Here is a 10,683-nt window from a genome sequence, read left to right as displayed (position 1 = left end):
GGTGGACCAACTGCAGAAGAAGGAGATGGAAGGGGAGGGGGAGCAGGAATTCCAGAAGAAAGTGGTGGCAGAGGGGGAGGCGGAGGGGGAGGTGGTGGAGGCACAGGCATCTGAAGTTTCTAATTTCAGTCTATTACCAAAGATCGAAGTAATTCCTGGAAAGAGAAAGAAAAAAACAAGAAAATTCAATTTACAGACTGTACACTGAAAGAGCTGATCTCTGTTTGGTTGCTAATATACAACTGAAGAATTTTCAACAAAACCTTAGATTTTGGATGGAATTCTGTAGGTCATGTATATAAATTATTCCCAACAGACATTTAAGAAAAGAGCATACACAGCCTTGTAAATCAGCTTTTCCCACTGATACACTGAGATAGGATTTCCCCCCCCCCTTATGAGGAACCTAAATAAATAAATAATTAACCTTACTGGGGTCATAAACTGGTTCCTGGTCCCTTCAGATTGCAGAGAATGGAAGGGAACTCATATGCTTGGATATACTTGCCATAAAAATCCCTGTAGACAGAAAACCAGATGTCAGACAAAAGCGTTCTGACCTGATCGCACTTCCTATTTTCAGGGACTTCTTGCTGTGAGTGGAGGAACATTTAATTACATGAGCCTGCACTTGCAAAGCGAAATGACAAAAATAAAGTCAGCAATCAACCATCATGTAAAGACCTCTACTTCTGAAATAAAATTCTGCACTGAATATCCTGATGCAATGTAGGCTTCCGGTGCACACTCAGAGTATGCTGCACTAAAACCATTGAGTCCTGCCAGTTCATGGAAAACTCAACCATAAATGTATTCCATTTATTTAAAACATTTATTAGCTGCCTTTCAAACTCGTGGTACTTAAGGAGGCTTACCATATAAATAAAACAACAGTTATAAGGGGAGCGGTGGCACAGAGGATTTATCCTCTGGTTAACATCTGAACTGAACAGAGTCGCTGTCAGTTCTAGCCCGCGGTGGTGTGAGCTACCAGCCTTGTCCCCAGCTCGCCGTCCACCCAGCGGTTCGAAAGCTTCGGCGAGTAGATAAAATGGGTACCACTCCTTAGAGAGGGTGGGCACACTAAACCCCCGTAGGGGAGGTGTTAGCTGGCAAATGGAATGTCCAGCTCGGAAGCCTGGAAAAAGACCTCTTCGGCATTAAGAAGCCTGTGATGGGCCAATCTGGCCAGGCGGTGGCAGTGCGGTGCTACGACTCAAAAAGCAGCCCAGGAAGAACTAACTTCATCAAGCCAAGCCGAAATGAATGCCGTTCGGAACACGTCTGAAGCCTACAGCTGAACAAAATTCCTGTCGGCTGCAAACGTGTGCGATTTAAAGAATTATATGTTGTCCTCCCAACCCCATCAATCATTGTTAGTCCCATGTGAAAACCTGTGTAACTGTAAATTGCTCAGAGCCTGCAGCTCGGCAGGATTGAGCGATCAATAAATCGAAAGGTATTATTATAAAACACATAAAAGACAACAGTTTAAAGCCTCAATTAGGACTGCCAACAAGTAAAAAGGAGTCAAATGTGGTCATAAGTAAAACTGTCTTCAGCTGTCTCCTGAAAACTGGAAGTGAAGGGGCCAAGTACACCACCCTGAGAAGGCTGTTCCATAGTCATGGGGCTGCCACTGAAATGACCCTCTCTTGTGCACCCACCAGATGAGCTCTTTTAATTGGTAGGACAGTTAAGAGGGCCTCTTCCTGAGATCTCAATTCCTGGACAGGAGAATAAGGGAGATTCCATTAGGCTCATTTACCCTTTTCTCCCTTCATGCACTGAACTATCACTAGCGATTCCACCCAGAGCCACAGCTTCCTGTCCTCCCCCAAGACATACTGAACACATGCTCACCCTTCTTCCCTGCTTTGTGAGTCACAGAAGCATAGCCAGCAGAAGCAGCTGTAGGTTCTCATGTGACATTTAGTCTATTCTTCCCTTGTTCATGACGATCTCTGTATGAACCTTAGGACCTCATTCAGAATATTTCCCCCTCTTTTCCATTTATAACCTGTGCCACATTCAAAGCATGACAAATCCACCTGGGAGTGCCATCTTGCAGTCACAGCATATTTAAAAACTGTCCTTTAATTTACCCTTCATTAGGGGGCAATTTTGCATGACTTGGCTAACAGTTGCAACCTTAAGTAAAAAAAGAAATCAAAATAGATTAAAAAACAGGCAGTACATGAAACAACACTTCATAGCAGAGGTCATTTCAGGGGGGAACGCGGGGGAACACAGTTCCCCCGGGTGAGGTGCAGGGGGCTGGGCACATGACGAAGCCCCGCCCCATGCTTCCGGCTGCCCCGCTTCCAGCCCTCATTCAGCCAGGAGGAGGCAGGAGAAGAGGGAGGGTAAGTTGCTTCCTCCCCGCCTCTCCCCACCCCTGCCTGCCTGGGGCCAGGGAGGGCCTTGGCGGGGCTTCCTCGCAATCCCGCTGGCCTTGCAGGTCCACCGCCGGGCCCCTGATGTCAGGGGGTGTGGCATATGCTAATGAGTTATGCTAATGAGTTCCCCTAGCTCTTTCTCTATGAAATGACCCCTGCTTCATAGCCAATAATTTCAAGACTTCTGAGGCATCCATAAATGCTATTTCAATTTATATATCTCATGTAATCAATCTTGGGTTCCATCCTGTTCAATATGGGCAAAGGTCTGGGAGACTATGCAAGTTTCTGAATATAAGGCAAAGTCATCTGAACTGCAGTTAGACCACAGGTGTTAAACATGTGGCCCGGGGGGCAGATCAGGCCCCCGTAGGACTTCTATCAGGCCCGCAGTGGAACTGGCTGTCTTCTGCTTCTTCTTCCAGTTCTGCTGCTGCTGTGTCATCGTAGGTTTGCAGCTTACAGATACACACCTGAACAGCATACTCAAGATTGCAACAGCACAGACATTTTGATGCAATAATTCAGAGCAAGAGGTGTCAGTTATCAGACACTGTTAAATAAACAAAATATTGCAAAAGTGCTGATGTTTTAAGCATAAAGTAGCACTTTTTGCATTAGCAGCCAGGAAAGCTAGAACAAGGGTGGTTCTTAGGAATGCAGCTTACTGAGATGCAAGGCATTAACATGGTTACAATTGGAATAGGAATTTGTAAATGCTGTATACAATTTTAATTTGAGGCATTTAAAATAGTTTAGATATTGTACAATTGAACTTAATTCTTACTGAATTTAATAACTGTATTTTAAGATATTAGAGATCCAGTTTTATACGGAATTGTGACAGCCAATGGCCACATACAATAAACTTTATTCTGATTCTAGTGTTTTAAGCATGTTTTTATTTTAAGTTAAAAAAACCACTCTTTGTGTTTGTGTCCTTTATAAAGTTTATATCTCCGCTACCTGGCATTACATTTTATGACACACATGGCCTGGACCAACAAGGTCTCGTTTATGTCAGATCCGACTCTCATAACAAATGAGTTCGACACCCCTGAGTTAGACTGTCTTTTTGCTCAGGGCAGTGTAAATTTTCAGTTTGATAGAGCCAAGGGGTAACCAGAAGCTTTCTAGAAGTCACCTGACCATGGCTGCAGAGGTCGATTCAGGGGGGAATCGTGGGGGATCGCAGTTCCCCCGGGTCCCACCCCTGCCTGCCTGGGGCCAGAGAGGGCCTTGGCGGGGCTTCCTCGCACTCCCACCGGCCTTGCAGGTCCACCGCCGGGCCTTATGATGTTAGGGGGTGTGGCATATGCTAATGAGTTATGCTAATGAGTTCCCCTAGCTCTTTTTCTACGAAACTACCTCTGCATGGCTGATTCAGTCAGCCATTTTACCACAAATATGTAATGGATGAGTGGCAGGATTATACAGACAACGAATCTTTCCCTGGAGCAGCTAGACATCAATGGGGCTCTACAGGTCATTAATACATTCCCTGGGTCTGGACTGAGAGTTCCAGTAGGTCCTTAGCCACATCATCTGCCTTCGGGTTTGGTTGAACGTACTGAAGACCAGATTTTGAATTCTACTATTTCAGGAAGCCCCAACATGTGGCTTTGGATTTTTTTTGTACTACACAACAATCTAACTATAAAATAAGCATCTAGCAGGTATTTCCTACAGTTTAGCAATCCACTTTTCACAGTAGCAGCAGCTGACCTAGATACAGTCATCTATGCTCATAACTATTTGTGCTCCAACAAGCCACTTTGGGGGATCATCTTCACTAGGAACAGTATGGTGTTACATCAAATGCACACTTGCATTACAGAGAGTAGCTGAAACACATCACCACCTCCTTTCCTTCTCCAGTGGCCAATCTCTTTCTTTGGACTACATAGCTCCAAAGTTTCAATAACTCTTTATTGATGAATCTGACAGCATTATTAACACTCAGAACAGAGATATGAAGGCCTGGGGAGGGGGGGAAGTTTCCCTAAATTCTTTCCCAATTTTTACACATACTGAAAGCAATTTATGAAACATTTTCTTTCTCAGAGTGAAATTCTTAACTCAAGAAGACTAACACAAAAAACTTCCAAATAATTGCATAGTATGAAGATTATGAAAAACTAAGTACACCATAAACTAACTCCTATGTCCTGCATGAGAGCCAGTTTGGTGTAGTGGTTAGGAACGCAGACTCTAATCTGGGATAACTGGATTTAATTCTCCATTCTCCTCCACATGCAGCTGCTGGTGTGACCTTGGGTCAGTCATAAATTCTTTCAGAGCTGTTCTCTCACGAGCAGTCCTCAAAAGAGCTCTCTCAGCCCTACCTACCTCGCAGGGTGCCTGTTGTGGGGAGGAGAAGGGAAAGGGATTGTAAGCTGCTCTGAGACTCCTTCCAGTAGTGAAGGGCAGGGTCTAAATCCAATCTCCTCCTCTCCTCCTGACTATAGCATACATATTATCAGATACAGGGACATAGACTTCTCAATTTCCCAAGGGGGCACAGTGCACAGGGCTGAACTGGGCATAGCCCCATACTTGGCAACCTATACTGAATTATTTCAATATGAAATTTCTGAAAACCATATGCCATCAACAATCAATCATGTGGATTTTTAAAACAACAACAACATTTTTTCACTTGTATGGCCTGAATCTCAGTCAAAGAAAGAGGACTCTGTAAGAAGAAAGGAAAGATATCATGAATTCCTCCACTAAGTAACTGCAAAGTACACAGACAGAGAGTGATTTCAGTAAAGCGTACTTTATTCTATCTGGAACAAGATGACTTTGGCCGGCTCGCAGGCCGGCTTATATCCCCCGAAAAACCGCCACCCAAAACACACCCCTACTTCCCTATAGGTTATTTACAGTGGCCGAGAGTCCCATAGGCTCTCGGCCGGGAACCTAGCCCCCTGATTGGAGCGGGCTAGGATCCGCATAGTCCATTGTCTCTTAGAGCGAAGCTCTGCATTTGTCTCTGGACTTGTCTGGACTGGATACATTACACCAACTATTTCATTTATGTATGAAAGGAAATACTTCCTCCCCCTCTCTCTTTTCCTCACAACTACCCTGTGAGGTAGGTTAGGCTGAATGTGTATGACTGGCCCAAGGTCACATAGTGAGCTTCATGGGTAAGTGGGGACAGGAACTCTGGTCTCCCCAGTCACAGACCAATACTAACAACTACACTGCTTACATACTGAATACTCAGGATGACTCTTCACATGAATCTCAGGATCCAGAGTAAATACTGGCTTCACATATAGACTAGGCTGAAAATATGGGAGTATTTATTGGTTGAAGTAGGGTCGAGGACAGCAGAATCACTTTCCACATCTGGGACTCCCCCACACACAGAAACACAGAGAGCCGCCCCCCCCCGGCTAAAGACAAAAATATTTCCATCTCTTTCATTTCTTTTTCTCTAAAACTCCAAGTCCCAAGATACTAGAATTAATTTAACTTCTTCCATTTGGACCACAGGCCACGGGGTATTCCCCCCAATGCACAAGTTCCAATATCTGGGCATCAGGCTTTTGGACCCCGCCCCCCCATACAGCAGTCTAAATATAAAATGGAGATGGAATGGAAATATTTATTTATTTAAAGGAGGGTTTAGGTAATACAATAACCTTGTCACCTTTGGGGGACCACTTCTCTTGTTAACACATGTGCTCACTTTCATAAAGGGCTGCCAGACCGCCGAGGGTGGGGGGGCAAGGGAATCCCCGTTTTTGCTGGGTGCTTCCCCACTGACAACCAGCTAACTTTCAAAACCTCCAGGTATTTCCCAACCCAGAGCTGGCAACTCTAGCCGGAGCACAGGAATTGAAAAGGTATCCTCACTGAACACTGAAACCTTTGTGTTCAGAAGGATGTGTGTATGAAGAGTTAGGAGAGAAAGTGAATGAGCATTCTGCAGCAGGGAACAGCCACTGGAAAGAGTTTTTTTTAAAGAGTGAGAGATAAAGGGATTTAAGAAGGGGGGAGAAGAGTTTTTAAGAGAAAATGAATGAACAGAGAGAAGGAGTCTGCTGAGCTGGGTAGAGTATGTTGTCTGTTTTGATGGTCCATGGGTTGAAAATAGGGGCTTTAGGCAACGTTTCAAAGGTCCCAATGCAAACACTAAGATGGTAAGGCAGTGGAGGGATGCTAAAATCACAGAGGAAGAAAAGCAGAGTTGGCAGCCTTTGCTCAAGAGGAGAGGATGAGACTGCACAGTTTTGGCTGGCAGAGCAGTAATAGTTGAAGGAGCCAGCACTAAAGAATGTCAAAGAAATAAGGTCCAGGTATTCAAGGTGAGTCCAGAATGAGAATCTATGGATTTCCTGGCTCTAATTGAGTTAGGGGAGGAGGGGCTTCCTAGAAAGGTGACAAAAGCAGATTGCATCCAGGAAGGGTGGACAAAAGGGCTAGCGTGCCTGGAGCAGGCTGGTAGGCTAGGAGGCACTCAGGTAACCAAGAGGTAACCAAGCTCACCTGGCTGCCTGACAGCAGGCTGGTAGGCTAGGAGGCACTCAGGCGAGGTAACCAAGCTCACCTGGCTGCCTGATAGTAATTAGATTTTGCACCCAGGAAGACTTGCATTTGTTGACGAAATTACATTGGTGCCTGGCTTTGCAAGCCCCTTTGATGATAGGTAGGCATGCGGATGTTCCATCGGTGAATCAGACTCCTGCTTTTGGTCATTTGTTAGCATAGCCTAAGGAGAGCCTTGACCTCACCTTCTCCAAAGCAAGGAATTGCTAGTTCCTATAATAGGTTTCTTTCCATTCAGTATTACCTACTAAAGGTCCCCTCACCCTCTTATATTTACAGAAACAAGCAAAACAAACCAGCCCTGTGCCTCCTATGAATTTGCTAAGTCTCTACAAAGAGAAACAAGATTGACTAAATTTGAGAAGTTGACACAGCCTGAGCAACTTCATGAAGCTACCTGCCAGCCTGGAGGAGCATCACCCATCTGCAAATACTGGAGGGATTGGCAGCGGGTGTGTGTGTGTGTGCATTGACACCCCCCCAGGAAATCTCAGCAGGGGCATGATCGCCACTGCCCCTTGAAGTTTACACCCCTGCTCAGATAGCAAACACATTCTTTACATCATTTATGGTCTGCCTTCTCACTGGAACTCAAGGCTAATTACACACAAAGCAGGCATGCTTAGGTAACAATGCACAGCAGTTTGCAACTCTCTGAACTGGAATATTTGTGATTTTGTTTGTACAAATCCAGCAGTGTAAATGTAAGTAGGGGCACACCTTCTAAGACTTCAATGAAATTAGATGGGTGTAACTTAGTAATTTAGGACTGCATGCTAAGGGAGCAATCCTGAACAGGTTTATTTAGAAAAATAAATGCAATTTAATTCAATAAGACTTATTCCTGGGTAAGTGTGCATAGGATTGAAGTCAATGGGTGGAGAAGTATGTCATTTTGCTTAGGGTGGCAACTGTAAGACATTCATACTTTTAAGTATTACAAATATGTCATATAGTTCAATGTTATATGCTAACAAATCTATATTTTTAAGGCAGTAAAACAGGTTTAGATTCGATAAGAAAGCAAATACTGCATATTTTACTATTCTCCTCCAAATTTTCCTCCCCCCTGCCATAATTCTCTTCTTCCTTCAAGGACGAAAGGCCTTTAACCTTGCAGGTAATTAAACATCTACACTGTCTTCTTCACAGATAAAAACAATCAAACATTGACATAACCAAGAGGTAGGGTTGCCAGGTCCCCCCCAGCTGCTGGCAGGGGATAGGGGGGTTGGGTTGCCAGATCCAGGTTGGGAACTCCTGGAGATTTGGGGATGGAGCCTGGGGAGGACAGGGACCTCAGTGGGCTACATTGTCACAGAATCACATGAACACATGAAACTGCCTTATACTGAATCATACCCTTGGTCCATCAAAGTCAGTATTGTCTATTCAGACTGGTAGTGGCTCTCCAGGGTCTCAGGCAGAGGTCTTTCACATCACCTACTGTCTAGTTGTTGGGTATTACAAGTTGAAAACACTCAGTATATCTGGGGTTAAATGTTTGTTTATGTTACTCACAGGAAGTCACATGTTTTTCATGTAACCAATGTTCTTTAGCTGTAGAATACCCGGGAATTTTCTCCCTGATCTAGGAATTTGATTGGGACTAAAGTGTCAAGGTGTATTAGCATTTTATGGCTCTCTTCCCATCTTTCTTTGGTGTTCTGAAGAAGAAGAAGAGTAGCCATAATCTCTCTCTTCTAGTTTTGTCTTTGTAGAGTAAGGACGTAGCAGATTATGCTCTGTTGTTATTTTCATCCCAGTTACCCTTCCCATGCTAGAATTTAGTAAAAACTTTATATTTTAATCACACATGGATTCTGAGTCTGAATTATTTTACTCTGGCTCTGCTGGACCATCTTATCTCTGCTAAATACCATTTTTTCAATATCTCACTATCACCCAACACTAGTCCTTTTTTTAACTGGAGATGCCGGGAATTGAACCTGGAACCTTCTGCCTGCCCCAGGCAGATGCTCTACCACTGAGCCACAGTGCACCCTCCAAAGCATCAGTTTTCTTCAGGGGAACTGATCTCTGTAGTCTGGAGATGAGTTGTAATTCTGAGGGGTTCCCAGGTGGAGGCTGGCATCCCTAAATCCAAGAGGACTTTATGAAACCAGGTCATTTTCACAAACAGCTCCACAGGTGCCAGAACCCTCACTCATTGCTTCCCGATTACAAAGGATTCCTCAGACACGTGATCTGCAACCAAGACATGGGGAAACACAGTAAGATTGATTGCCACAATAAACCCCCCTAATGATGACTCTACTATGTAACTGCCACATAAATATAAATCACTTTCAAGGTCTTTAAATTGCCAGTACTAAAAGCAGAGACTGACTCCTTCATGTGCAATATATATAGCACCACAGGAAAAGCTAATAAATTAATTTATAGCCACTTAGACCCTCTATACCCAGTTGGAAGGCATGCTCAAATTACTGCAGGCCAGTTAATTACAAGTAGACAAATGCGACAGCATACAACGTGATGTATAACTATGGTTGAGAAGGCATCTGAAGAACAAAGAGAAACTAAAGGAGTGGCAGCCACAAATGTAGTCAGATTTCATGTGTACAACTGATAAGGTTTAAAAAAGAACACATCATTTAACATATATAACTGCTTAAATTCCACTGAAAAAACAGCTTTAGATAGTTATGTTTTCCTTAGACACCCTCAACTTCTCAAATTTAACTGGAAGCCAAAATGAATTATGACAAAGTTAAACTGAATATCAATTGCACACCTGTTCAAGCTGTCCTTCACATTTGGAGAAGACCATAAGATTTAGAGGACTTCTGTCTCTTTGTTGTCAGATCATCTTAAGTAACAGCTGAAGTTACTGGTACAGGTGCACCACACACACCCAAAGGGGCAAGCCAAAGTCAAGCTATGCACACATTAAATAGAAACAGACCTTGTAAAAATATACAACCTTTTGTATTAAAAAATGGGACTTTATTAACAGCAGTCCAAATGGGCAGCAGGTGGTATACTTCCACCATAGACAAAAATGCAAGCAGGTGCAATTTTAAGCTTCATTCAAACAAAGAACAGACATTAATGTCTCTGTGAGAGCCGTGCCTTTCCATTCCATTAAAGAATAAATGCATATCCCTGAAGCATAACAAGTTTGACTCAAGAAGCCCTAAGCAATTTACTGCCATACAGAAAGCCATACCTTTTCAAGAATGTACATAAGTGTCAGGGCTTTATTTTTTAAAAGCACAACCATAAATGCCATGAATTGCTTAAGCAGCCATTATATCATTCTAGTTTCAGCTCTTTATTTTGACTGTGCTCTAGTTTACAAATCTAATGTCCTCGATTGCAAAATGTATTTTTGGCATCTATTTTTGTGCAGGAGCAGCAGGAGTTCTAGTCATTTATAGAAACATGGTCACCTGCTGCTCTTTGCCCTGTACGTTACACCAGTGCCATTCTCTTTTGGGGGGTATTTTTTTGTACTTTTCATGATATGTGTATATGTGCATTTGGAAGTCATGGCAACTGTTGGAAATGTGTGTGTGTTACAAGGTCTAATTCAGTCATTACAGGGTTAACCTGTTTACCTTGTGTGCTATTGTTTAGACTGACCTGGAAGGAAACCTGACATAGAGCCAATGAAAATGAAGCCCACGAAACTGAAGTCTATTTACTCACAATCATTGGTTAATGTATTCAGGTGATTTCCTTCTAGGGGTCAAGA

Source organism: Gekko japonicus, unplaced genomic scaffold, assembly GCF_001447785.1.
Source record: "Gekko japonicus isolate JY-2015 unplaced genomic scaffold, Gekko_japonicus_V1.1 scaffold767, whole genome shotgun sequence".
Lineage (NCBI taxonomy): Eukaryota > Metazoa > Chordata > Lepidosauria > Squamata > Gekkonidae > Gekko > Gekko japonicus.
Note: the sequence above shows the minus strand (reverse complement) of the source record.